Raw genomic sequence first — 12,709 nt, forward strand, 5'->3', positions numbered from 1 at the left:
TCTGGGACTTCGTGGAAGCCCAGGGAAAGGATATAGGCTACATATGGGTGAATTATTTTGTTCTTATTGAAACAAAGGTCTAATGTTAATTTGTTTTTGTCACACAATATATAGGCAACTGTAGCAGCATATCACTGCACTGCACTGATTCCCGCGAACTTATCTCTGCAATGCAAAAATGATCGTAGATGAAAGGCAAAAGCGCGTCTGTGGAAATTGATCATGATGAATTATATACCGGGTGCCTTATGAATAGGTCTACCTGTTAAAGTGATTTGTTCAGCCACCTTAATTTGCTGTTGGATAATCTTAAGTTTAACCAAGAATATCATTATTGGGTTGTTTACCGAAAATCGTTTAAAACAACATGGCAAGAAAAATGTTCCGTAATGTTGATATTTACCCAGTGCTATTTTGTTTTATATAGGAGATGTGAGCTAAAGGAAGGGCATGTAGATCATTTCGTTGTGTTTGTCCATTATGAGCCACTGAACCTGTGTGTGTGTTTATGGCCAGCCAATCAACGTGTTCTAGTTCGGTCGTGCAAGTAGACTCACTCAACGTTGTTTTTGCACACACAGGTTTTATATTCTTAATAAACCGGCGGTTTGTTCCAAGTCAGTGTGATCATTGACTCACACACAAACGAATTAATTTCTACAGGGTATGCAGTCAGAAAAGCCATATCCTAAGTTAGCGCCACTACGTATAAATTTAAAAAAACTTATTTTTATTTTCACAAATTGGATTACTATTCTGGATAGGCCCTATACTTAATTGCCATCATTATGGGAATAGACAGGTGAAACGACAACATTCTCACGACGTGCTATGCACAGAAACGTTGATTGGAAAATTAATTTTCGTAAAAAGTTAATATTAAACTATCTATGTAATTTTCGCATGCAGATGTGCTACTAGATGCGCACTGTAGTACAACTGTCGATTTGAAAAGCAAAATTTTGGCGTAATAAGGCTGAAACCGCGGAGCGTAGCGTTAAGGGACAGCTTACGAGATGCCCCAGACCCCCCTTTTAAAGGTATACCTTAACTAAGGTATATATATAGGCTATATATATATATATATATATATATTAGCCTATATATATATATATATATATATATATAGATATATATATATATATATAGCCTATATATGATATATATATATATATATATATAGGCTAATGCTTTATATATATATATATATGTATATATATATATATAGGCTATATATATTATATATATATATATATAGGCATATAGACTATATATATAGCCTATATATATATATATAGGCATATAGACTAATATATAGCCTATATATATGATATATAGCCTATATATATATATATATATATATAGGATATATATATATATATTATAGCCTATATATATGATATATATATTATATATAGGCTAATGCTTTATATATATATATATATATATATATATATATATAGGCATATAGACTATATATATCCTATATATATATATATATATATCCTATATATAGGCTATATATATATATATATCCTATATATAGGCTATATATATATATATATATAGGCTATATATATAATATATATAGCCTATATATATAGCCTAGATATATATATATATAGCATATATATATATATAGCCTATATATATAGCCTAGATATATATATATATATATATATATATATATAATATTAATATATATATATATATAGGCTATATATATATGTAGGCATATAGCCTATATATAGCCTATATATATGATATATATATATATATATAGCCTATATATATATATCATATATATTATATGATATATATATATATATATAGCCTATATATAGGATATATATAAATATATACATATATTGGCTATATATATATATATATATAGGCTATATATATATATGTCATGTTCCGGTGTTCCTGTCTGCGTTTTCCCTGTTGGGCCGCCAGATGGCGGCACTTCTGTTTTGTGTCCTGTTCCCCCCTGTTAATTGTATTATTGGTTGTCTCGTTATCCCATCATTGTTCCCACCTGTGTCTTGTTATCCCCTCCTTCTGGTTTGATTGTTTTTTGAGTTCACCTGTGTCTTGTCACCCCCCTGTCTATTTAAGTTCTCTGTTCCCTTGACTCGGGTGCTGGTTCCTTGTGTTTGTTACCTGACATACATGTTCCTGCCTGCTTGTGTTTGTTTCCGACTGTATGTACCTGCTTTTTCCCTTGTGCTCTGCCTTCCCGTGTTCTGCCCCGGCTGTGTTTTTGAGTTCTTGTTGTTTTCTGTTTCATTAGATTATTTTTTGAGTTTGTGTTTCACCTGCCTGTATTTTGTTCCTGACTTGTGTTTTTGACCTTCCCTTGTGCTCTGCCTTCCCGTGTTCTGCCCTGTCTGTGTTTTTGAGTTCCTGTTTTCTGTTTCATTAGATTGTTTTTGAGTTTGTGTTTTAGCCCTTTGTGGCCTTGTCTGTTCCTTGTTTGTTCACCTTGTGTTAGTAAAGTCTTTGTTAATTTTCCCTTTTGAGTTTGTGTTTTTTTCCCTCTGCGTTTGGGTCCCCCCTACCCGGACCGTCACATATATATATCCTTTATATAGGCGCTATATATATATATATATATATATATATATGATATATAATATCATATATATATATTCATATATATCATATATATATAGCCTATATATATATATATTAGGCTATATATATATCCTATATATAGGCTATATACATATATATATATGATATATATATATATCATATATATATATATATATATATAGGCTATATTATATATATATGAGGCTATATATATATATATATATATAGGTTATATATATATATATAGGCTATATATATATATATATCATATATATATATATAATATATAGCCTATACCTTAGTTAAGGTATACCTTTAAAAGGGGGGTCTGGGGCACTCGTAAGCTGTCCCTTAACGCTACGTCTAAGGTATACCTGTCCCATAACTAAGGTATACCTTAGTTAAGGAGACGCTGGGAAACAGCTCGAGAGCTAAAGGATGAGCTTAAGGGATACCTTACGACGCACGTAGCGCTAAGGAGACTCTGGGAAACGCAGCCCAGGACTGTATGCATCTTAACCCAATCTCTCCTGGTCAACACACTTTCCCCCCATCACATCCTTACTAGGGTAGTCTTCCAACTACTCTCGGGAAAGTAATACAGTGCCTCCTAGTGGTCAGAATACACTCAACCTGTAACATCTATTATTGAACACAAAAATTGCATGGTATGAAACGGGAATGAACTATTTTTTCTTGATAAAATCATTGTTTTCATAGAACTTACGACCAGTGATGTTTGCTTAACAATGGTGCGACTAGAACTACAAACCAGAGTGTCTGCATAAGGACGGTCCAATTAGAACTACGAAGCAGAGTTTTGCTTGACAACGGTAAGATAATATGCCCGAACGCCCGCAGAAGAACATTTCACGTCCAGCTGATTAAATCTATAAAAATCAATAAATATAAAAGCAAACTCATTGTCATTGTTGGTACACGGCATGAAATTGATGTGAAATTACAGGGAAATTCCTACAGTAATCTGCTGTTTTATTGATATACGGCACATTTCTTAAGACAGAACAGCATTGTGGGCGTTTTGCTCTTAACTGCATAACACCGTTTGAATTTTCAGTAATTAACTGGAAATTGCTATGGATATTGGGAAGCCGTTGGTTAGTAGTGGCGACAGAGAATTTGCTAACAAAGCAATGCCAAGTTTCGAGTGTCACACCTAATAGGCTACGCGAATTTAAAAGTAATTATATCACAATTTGTTCGTTTTTGATTTCCAACAGAATACGTTGATCTGTATTTCACATAAATTTTCTTGTTCTTTTCCAAGGCAACCCTGTACTTTGAGTATTTTTTGTTGCAGCTGGCTAGAGTGTCGCCGGATTGTGCAGGTAGGCTACGTGCGTTTCGAATTCATCAAACTAGTTAGTATCATAACGGCCAATCATTCGCCAGCGATAGCTTAGTATGAAAGCATGTTTACATGTCAGTATTGTGGTCACCAATGCTTAACGAAGTATGCGTTTGTTAGGCATATGAAAGTACATGCGAGTCTTCCAACCGCGTTGTTTAAATGCGCCTTTTTTGATTGCTCCCGTTCGTTCAGAAACATGACGCAGTTGGAATGTCATGTATATCGAGAGCATAAAGATAAGAGGAGAGCACAGGTAACTGCAATCGAGTGTGTATCTTGTCATGTAGAATTTTGCAATGTTAGATGCAATGATTTATCCAGTTTAAACTCTCATATCGGAGAGGGCAGGGCCGTTTCTTGTCATTTCGTCAGTGTGGGAGAACGTTTTCCAGTCGTCTCTTCCTTTATTTCTAATTTTTTCCACAGTACACAAGTCTTGTACAGTATCCAGTCTTCTGGGCCATGTAACAGTAGGAACAGAGACGAGACTAACGGCAACCAATGAAACAAGTTGAGGATGTTTCAGTGTTGGAGGGGGATTTGACTGACGACGTAACGTAAGTGATGATAACGAGGGAGACCAAAGCAGCGGTGCTGCCAGAGAGAGCAGATGAATCCCTTTTCTTGAACAATTTGGCTTTCTTTTATTTAAAGTTGCAGGCAAAACTTTTACTGCCAGCATCAGTCATACAGTCTATTATTGAGGATTTTCAAGCAGTGCATGATATCAGTCAGTCTCATTTACTTCATAAGTTGGACGAAAAGCTGGTATCATTGGATATCTCTGACCGTGAGAGAGAGAGGATTTTTTACATAAATTTTTTTATAGATGTTGGAAAAGAAAGGAGTAAAAGCAAGGTGTGGAGTTATTTTGATTTCACACACTTAAATATAGTGTTAATATGTATATTTAATTTAATATCATCTTTTACTTTTTTTATCTAAAAAGTTTTGTGTGTTTATTAAAAAAATTTTTTTGTTTGCTTATAAGTTAAATGTTCTTAAATATAGAAACTTTAATAAAATATAAGTTTTTCAAATTGATTTGAAAATGTTGCACTTTTTGACAAAATATCGGTCAAAACATCGGTAATCGGTGGGCTAGGACTCTCCAAAATCGGGATTGGCACCGGACCCAAAAATCTGGCATCGGTCGGGCTCTATTATGTACTGTTGGCCATGCTCAATTTTTGACATCCTCCCTTCACAACAGGTGAAAGAAAACATTGCATCATACAAAGACAGCGTGCAGCACAGCATGCAGCATAACGTAAGTACATCAAAACTGTCACTGGGAATTAAATTTGATTTGATTCCAAATTTATCAAATTAACCCACTTCCATGTGTGCCAACTTGGTCTGCCTCCTTGTCTGGGCCATGACTTATTTGAGGGTATCGTCGCATATGACTTCGCTCTATACCTAAGTCATTTTGTCACAATCAGAAATTCTTCACGTATAGAGAACTGAATGGACAGCTTAATCACTTCAGGTACCTCGGCGATGACGCCAGCAATAAGCCATGCGAAATGAATCCAGGAAGTGAGAAATTGAGTGGACATGCTGTCCAGAATTGGTGTTTCCTTAGACTTCTGCCTCTCTTGATTGGGGACAAAATTTAAAATCCAGTTGAAAATGAAGTTTGGCAATTTGTGTTGCTGCTAAGGCAAAAAGTTGAAATTGTTTGTGCTCCTGCCATTGCAACTAGTCAGATGGCCTACTTGAAAGTCCTTATTGAGGTATTTGCCGAGTCGACAGTATTGTTTTCCTAATCACCCACTTAAGCCGAAACATCATGTAACCCGTTAGAAAAATAGCAACGTTTTAAAAGAGTCCTGTAGCTTTAAGAAAAGGGAGGCTCCCTACCTAACTTGTTAGGAGGACTTGTTTTGCAGCCCTAATTAGTTTTTATTGGCTGTAACAGGCAGTAATGTCTTAAGATCATTCTGGAAATAGTTAGCCCCGCCCACTCCCAGGGACTTGGTTGAGACTGTTTGTTGCACAGCAAGAGGGGAGAACGGGAGAAAGAAAAGACGATTAGAAGTAAAAAATCATAATCGTTAATTTAAGCAGTAAACCTAAAGAGTAGCTCCGTAAATGACCCACGGACCAAATATTTTCCAGATCGCACACTTCAATCTCTTTCCTTGGGATCTTGGTAAGTTAAATGTTAAATTTGCTAAAGTATCGTAACTGTAGCAGCAACACGTGTGCTATTGACTCTGTGTTTCCTTGAAAATAGCATTAGCCACACGTGGCGTTTAATATTTTTCAGTTTGCACACTTCAGTTTCTTCCTTTGGGATTTCAGCGAGTTTAAATTTGAAATTTAGCTAAAATATCGCCATTGTAGCAGCAACACGTGTGTTATTAACTCCGTGTTTCCTTGAAAATAGCATTAGCCACACGTGGTATGTATAGCTATTGAGTTTCTCTCATATAAAGTTGAATGTTGCTATTTGATAGCGTGAATGGCACTTATAGTAGCACATTCATGCACGTATGATAGAACTGTGTAACGTGTATGAATGTGCCATGTAATAACCTTGTGTTAATTTTAAGTAGGCTATAGCTCGTTCAAGGTGGCTATTAGTTGAGCCTATGCACTTAAATGAAGTTAGCTAATGCAGTACTGTTAGAAACCATGCACTAGCACTTAGCAAGTGCGCTACATTTGGGTATATGATGTAGCCATATCTTCTATTGTGCATGACAGTGCAAGAGGGTTAGTTCACATGCATTTAAATGATTTTACAATCAACTAATGATTTACTTGATTGTTAAAGGTTTATTGCCATGTATTTATATGAGTTCATGGTTTAAAAAATTATTTGCTATAGTTACATGGAAAATACCTTGCTCATAATTCATGATTAATGGTTAAAGAGTGATAGAATATTTGATAAAATGAAACTGTACAGTTGAACATTTATAAAGTGTACTATTTGGTTTATTAGTAACACTTTTACACTTTTGAGGTTACAATGATGCCTTAAAGAAAAAAACTAAGATTGAGAAAAGTATTCAGTTGTTGTTGTCATACAGGCTGGGTTTTTTGGATACCTGAGAAGAAGCCTGTGAACCTAGGATTCTCTCCCTGACGAGGGAGATGGCGAGCCGACCAGCTTGATCAACTTGATTCATCTTCATCCATTGAGGAAGAACCCCCTGATACCCCTTGTTTCTCCCAACCCCACTCTGGTGTGGTAGGATTGTGATTGAGAAATTACACAATTTTATTTGATACTTTATTTTTTGTAAAAAGGGTGCACCCAACCAACAAAACTGACTTGAAACTAACTAAATTGAACTTGACCAATTGAACTGAACCAGACTGAACAGAAGACATTCAGAACTGAATGGACAGTGAATACAGTTACAACGCTCAGGACATTGATATGAAGACAAATTAATGTGTTTGAATGTGATAAGCTTTACATATTGTCATTACGTTTTCTTTAATACAGTTCTAACCATTTTGCACTTACTTTCTGGCTCCGGTTGTTCATTGTGTCCATCTCTTCATTCATAACCTCTCCTTACGAACCTAGCTTTAACCTGAAAATATTTACCTACTGCTAAGTGACCCTTTAGGTGGGTTACAATCATCATATACGTGACTATCCTGAACTGATACTTTGCTTTGGGCCTCTTTCATTGCCAGATGCTATAAGTTGTGCTACCCCCCTACTCCAGTCCCCAGAAGGCAGTAAATCCGCTACTTTGATTTAAATGGTATAGTCTAACCTGATGGACATGTGTACCGAGTACATTGTGTGCCATAGCTGGAGATAATATGGGATCACAGAGTGGCTTTAGTGAAAACTTAAGTAAAAGCACCCATTTCTGCAGATTATGTACTAGAGCCTGACCGATATATCTATAATATATTAATATATATTATATAATAAACAAAAAAAAAAACGATGATTATTTATCTGTACTTGTCTGCATGAACGTTGTAATTGCTATTTACTACAATTATCCAGTAGAGGGAGCTCTAATACAAGTGTGAACTGCAGCAGCTGACGCGCTACTTCTCTAATAAGACGTTTGTTACTCGTGCCTCATCCAATATTCTCCACTGCAAGACTTGTCTGCACAGATTCGGTTGCGGCAATAAAGGTATGTAGATTTAGTGAAAGTTTTTAATTAAATGCGTTTATACGACCACTATGTTTATCAATCCTCATTATCAACGATGCGAGCTAGCTAACATATTTGTTCACTTTAGCAAGCTAGCAAGCCTTTATGAACGGAAGTGAGCACATAAGCAGCGTAGGATCTACATTTCCAGAGGACATCGCTGTATTCTCAAATAAATAACCAGCCAAAATAAAATGGTGATTGAATGTGTCACACATTTGTTTTTGTTTTTTTGTTGTTTTTTATCTGAGATAATGATATTAGCTACTATATGATGTTTTGTAAATAGCCAAGGCGTGATTGCAAGCGAGTGTCATCTTGTCACGCGTCATCGTAGCAAGCTAACCAGACAGTAAAAAAGCAGATAAAACACTTCGAACATGAATCATTTTAAGCCATGTTATCTAGCTTTGTCGTGATAACATGAGAGAAGGATGCTGTTGGAGAACTGAATCAACCAATAGTTAGCGCGGGTAACCTGCACGAAAGCTCATACATATAAGAAAATACAATAAGAAAATATAATTAATTTAAATTACTGAGAAAATATAATAAGAAATAACGAGGCTGTGTCATAGCTAATGCGTTATTGCGAGCGAGTGCGTCATCTAGTCACGCGTCAGAGCGCATTGTAGTTATTTTCACCGCCTAATTCTTATGGACAGGGAAGCTCGTTTGATAGTCTTAGTAGGAATAAAATAAGAAAATATAATTAATGTACTGAGAATAGATACTAAGAAAATAATAATAACAAATTAATAATAATAACAACAATAATATTAATCATAAAAATACATGTTTGAAACTGGAAAAGGATACTGCTAAGTGACCCTTTAGGTGGGTTACAATCATCATATACGTGACTATCCTGAACTGATACTTTGCTTTGGGCCTCCTATTCGCTCTTGGACCCTTAGGTTTGAGAGTAAACACACACACACATTTTAAACAGTGTGCTCGCAAATTACACAACTTCAAGAATTTGTCTGTTGATTATTTAGGCCTCCAACTACGTAGCTCTGTGGCTGTACACAATGTCACCGTTAAAGGCACAAGCTACAAAAAAAGCCACGTGTGTTGTCTTTGAGAAGAATGATGAGGGACTAGTCTTTGGCAAGATAGAACTGATTCTTGTTCGCAACAGTTGTGTTTACTTTGTCACAGAGAAATGCCAGTCTGATTTCCTTTTTGATCAGGGGATTTACTGCCTAAAGATGGGCTCAGAGAACCCCATTTCAAATTATTTCTGCCTCGAACATGCAAGCCTGCTTGACTATTACCCTTTGCTGTGTACAACATGTTTGGTCTGTCTCTAATAGCCACTCCTTTCCTTCAGAATGTCTGATATAAGTGAGAGCATCAAGGACGCAGTCATTTCTATCCTGCCAAGTGTGCCAGAAGAAACTATCTTACACCAGGAGTGGAAAGCAAAGATGACTTGCAGTACATAAGAGAACAGGAAATTGCAGAGGTTAATCGACCAATCCAGTGCAGAAAACATTTAAATGCATGGAAATGAGCAGGTACTGTATATTTACTACTTCACTACCAAATTAAAGAGTGTATTAAAAAGCTTATTGTTTTATCTAATTAATTATGACATAATTTTAGTCAATATGCATAATGATAGATTTTTTTTTCATTGCCAGATGCTATAAGTTGTGCTACCCCCCTACTCCAGTCCCAGAAGGCAGTTCATCACTGTCAAGCTCCTTGAGATCCAGTAGCCCTTCACCATCACATTCCATACGGCCACCAGTAAAGCAAAAATGGCCAGAAACGTTCCAGGTAACCCAGGTAATTGCATCACAATTTGTTCGTTTTTGATTTCCAACAGAATACGTTGATCTGTATTTCACATAAATTTCTTGTTCTTTCCAAGGCAACCCTGTACTTTGAGTATTTTTTGTTGCAGCTGGCTAGAGTGTCGCCGGATTGCGCAGGTAGGCTACGTGCGTTTCGAATTCATCAAACTAGTTAGTATCATAACGGCCAATCATTCGCCAGCGATAGCTTAGTATGAAAGCATGTTTACATGTCAGTATTGTGGTCACCAATGCTTAACGAAGTATGCGTTTGTTAGGCATATGAAAGTACATGCGAGTCTTCCAACCGCGTTGTTTAAATGCGCCTTTTTGATTGCACCCGTTCGTTCAGAAACATGACGCAGTTGGAATGTCATGTATATCGAGAGCATAAAGATAAGAGGAGAGCACAGGTAACTGCAATCGAGTGTGTATCTTGTCATGTAGAATTTTGCAATGTTAGATGCAATGATTTATCCAGTTTAAACTCTCATTTGAAATCTCATATCGGAGAGGGCAGGGCCGTTTCTTGTTCATTTCTTCAGTGTGGGAGAACGTTTTCAGTCGTCTCTTCCTTATTTCTAATTTTTCCACGGTACACAAGTCTTGTACAGTATCCAGTCTTCTGGGCCATGTAACAGTAGGAACAGAGACGAGACTAACGGCAACCAATGAACAAGTGAGGATGTTTCAGTGTTGGAGGGGATTTGACTGACGACGTAACGTAAGTGATGATAACGAGGGAGACCAAGCAGCGGTGCTGCCAGAGAGAGCAGATGAATCCCTTTTCTTGAACAATTTGGCTTTCTTTTATTTAAAGTTGCAGGCAAAACTTTTACTGCCAGCATCAGTCATACAGTCTATTATTGAGGATTTTCAAGCAGTGCATGATATCAGTCAGTCTCATTACTTCATAAGTTGGACAAAAGCTGGTATCATTGGATATCTCTGACCGTGAGAGAGAGAGGATTTTTTACATAAATTTTTTATAGATGTTGGAAAAGAAAGGAGTAAAAGCAAGGTGTGGAGTTATTTGATTTCACACACTTAAATATAGTGTTAATATATATATTAAATTAAATATCATCTTTAACTTTTTTATCTAAAAAGTTTTGTGTGTTTATTTAAATTTTTTTTTTTGTTTGCTTATAAGTTAAATGTTCTTAAATATAGAAACTTTAATAAAATATAAGTTTTTCAAATTGATTTGAATATGTTGCACTTTTTGACAAAATATCGGTCAAAACATCGGTAATCGTGGGCTAGGACTCTCCAAAATCGGGATTGGCACCGGACCCAAAAATCTGGCATCGGTCGGGCTATTTGTACTGTTGGCCATGCTCAATTTTTGACATCTCCCTTCACAACAGGTGAAAAGAAAACAATTGCATCATACAAAGACAGCGTGCAGCACAGCATGCAGCATACCGTAAGTACATCAAAAACTGTCACTGGGAATTAAATTTGATTGATTCCAAATTTATCAAATTAACCCACTTCCATGTGTGCCAACTTGGTCTGCCTCCTTGTCTGGGCCATGACTTATTTGAGGGTATCGTCGCATATGACTTCGCTCTATACCTAAGTCATTTTGTCACAAATCAGAAATTCTTCACGTATAGAGAACTGAATGGACAGCTTAATCACTTCAGGTACCTCGGCGATGACGCCAGCAATAAGCCATGCGAAATGAATCCAGGAAGTGAGAAATTGAGTGGACATGCTGTCCAGAATTGGTGTTTCCTTAGACTTCTGCCTCTCTTGATTGGGACAAAATTTAAAATCCAGTTGAAAATTAAGTTTGGCTATTTGTGTTGCTGCTAAGGCAAAAAGTTGAAATTGTTTGTGCTCCTGCCATTGCAACTAGTCAGATGGCCTACTTGAAAGTCCTTATTGAGGAGTATTGCCGAGTCGACAGTATTGTTTTCCTAATCACCCACTTAAGCCGAAACATCATGTAACCCGTTAGAAAAATAGCAACGTTTTAAAAGAGTCCTGTAGCTTTAAGAAAAGGGAGGCTCCCTACCTAACTTGTTAGGAGGACTTGTTTGCAGCCCTAATTAGTTTTATTGGCTGTAACAGGCAGTAATGTCTTAAGATCATTCTGGAAAATAGTTAGCCCCGCCCACTCCCAGGGACTTGGTTGAGACTGTTTGTTGCACAGCAAGAGGGGAGAACGGGAGAAGAAAAAGACGATTAGAAGTAAAAATCATAATCGTTAATTTAAGCAGTAAACCTAAAGAGTATCTCCGTAAATGACCCACGGACCAAATATTTTCCAGATCGCACACTTCAATCTCTTTCCTTGGGATCTGGTAAGTAAATGTTAAATTTGCTAAAGTATCGTAACTGTAGCAGCAACACGTGTGCTATTGACTCTGTGTTTCCTTGAAATAGCATTAGCCACACGTGGCGTTTAATATTTTTCAGTTTGCACACTTCAGTTTCTTCCTTTGGGATTTCAGCGAGTTTAAATTTGAAATTTAGCTAAAATATCGCCATTGTAGCAGCAACACGTGTGTTATTAACTCCGTGTTTCCTTGAAAATAGCATTAGCCACACGTGGTATGTATAGCTATTGAGTTTCTCTCATATAAAGTTGAATGTTGCTATTTGAAAGCGTGAATCGCACTGTTATTGTAATCATACGTGTATGAATGTGCTATGTAACATGTGTATGAATGTGCCATGTAATAACCTTGTGTTAATTTTAAGTAGGCTATAGCTCATTCAAGGTGGCTATTAGTTGAGCCTATGCACTTAAATGAAGTTAGCTAATGCAGTACTGT

At 36.4% G+C, this 12,709-nt stretch overlaps 2 long non-coding RNA genes across 2 annotated transcripts; both read left to right on the top strand.

Annotated features, from left to right (window-relative positions):
- Positions 1 to 3,157: 3,157 nt before the first annotated feature.
- On the top strand, positions 3,158 to 4,477 carry LOC118219429. The gene is made up of 3 exons (XR_004763767.1): positions 3,158 to 3,431; positions 3,887 to 3,947; positions 4,397 to 4,477. It is a non-coding gene; the product is annotated as an uncharacterized LOC118219429 (long non-coding RNA).
- Positions 4,478 to 5,195: 718 nt separating this feature from the next.
- LOC118219430 lies at positions 5,196 to 7,249 on the top strand. Its single transcript, XR_004763768.1, has 3 exons — positions 5,196 to 5,240; positions 6,095 to 6,128; positions 7,015 to 7,249. It is a non-coding gene; the product is annotated as an uncharacterized LOC118219430 (long non-coding RNA).
- The last annotated feature ends 5,460 nt before the right edge of the window (positions 7,250 to 12,709 follow it).

The sequence above is a fragment of the Anguilla anguilla genome, unplaced genomic scaffold (assembly GCF_013347855.1).
Source record: "Anguilla anguilla isolate fAngAng1 unplaced genomic scaffold, fAngAng1.pri scaffold_174_arrow_ctg1, whole genome shotgun sequence".
NCBI lineage: Eukaryota > Metazoa > Chordata > Actinopteri > Anguilliformes > Anguillidae > Anguilla > Anguilla anguilla.